Raw genomic sequence first — 1,413 nt, forward strand, 5'->3', positions numbered from 1 at the left:
CATACTATCCACGTCCCCCTACACTCCCACACCCCCATTCCCGCCAAATTCTCCCTTATTTCCCACGCATTCACTGTCGTCAAGCCGCCCCACTTAATTCTAGGTCTACACTCCTCACCCCTTCTCTTCCTATCCTTCCTTATACCCAAATCCATAACCAAGAGCCTATGCTGGGTCGAAAGATTCTCACTCGGGATGACCTTACAGTCCTTACACAACACCCCATCCCCTTTCCTAAGCAACAAAAAGTCAATCTAGGTCTTGGATATCGCGCTTCGGAAGGTGATCAGGTGATCGTCCTTCTTCGGGAAGCCCGAGTTCACCACTACTATCCCAAAGGACCTCGCAAAATCCAATAGAGTTGCCCCCTCTTTATTTCTTTCCCCAAAACCAAAACCACCATGCACATCACCAAAGCCTCCCGGTAACGCCCCAAAATTTTTAACACTCCAAGCTTTTAATATTTTAATTTTTTTTCTCAAAAAATACTATCATGCATGAACTTGGTAGGTTAAAATTTAAAGTTGTTAACCTATTTAAAGATTTTTTTTATTCATTATCAAATAAGTTTACAAAAAAGATCATTAAATAAGTCTATTAATGTTTTACTAGAAATGAAAAAGAATTACACATGTAATATTCATATAAGGCTTTGAACACACAATTTTTATATTTACTTATGAATTGTAGGTGTAATCACAATTGATGTGCATGTAAACTCGCAAAACAGATATTTAAAAGAACTTTTTTCTTAAAAAAATTGAAGTACATTAAATGGTCAGACTAAAGAGCTTTTACTATATTATATAAATATAATTATATGCAAACTTTCATAAAAATTGACATTTGTAATATTAAAAATAAGCTATGTAATACTCCATTCATTTCTTTTTATTTTCTTCATTTGGGTTGAGCTTATATTCCTAAGTATTTGCTACTTTAATCTTTCAAGAATAGTTTGAACAAAATGTTCCTATTATGCCCTTGTTCAACAAATGTAGTCATTATTGACTTGAAAAGAGGTATAAAATTTAATTAGGAGTATATTAGTGAGATTACTTCTAATTTTATAGGAGTAAGAGATTAAGGTGCGTATCCAACCAAAATAGAGCAAATAAAAAGGAACGAAGAAAGTACGATATAATAGATAAATTAACCTGCATGTTAAATAACTTTAAACTTACAGTAAATAATATATATTTTTTAATCCCTTTATTAAAAAAAAAATTAACTCCACCAATATTCATTTAATTTTACTCTATTTTTTATAGATAATTTTCAACTATCAATAATGTATCTTTAGTTATTTTGTATTATTTTATTATTAAAATGAATGTATGATATACTTATATGGGTAAGAATAATCTCTTATCTCCTTAATATAAATATGATATTTAATTTTATTTATATAAT

Source organism: Capsicum annuum, chromosome 7 (assembly GCF_002878395.1).
Source record: "Capsicum annuum cultivar UCD-10X-F1 chromosome 7, UCD10Xv1.1, whole genome shotgun sequence".
NCBI lineage: Eukaryota > Viridiplantae > Streptophyta > Magnoliopsida > Solanales > Solanaceae > Capsicum > Capsicum annuum.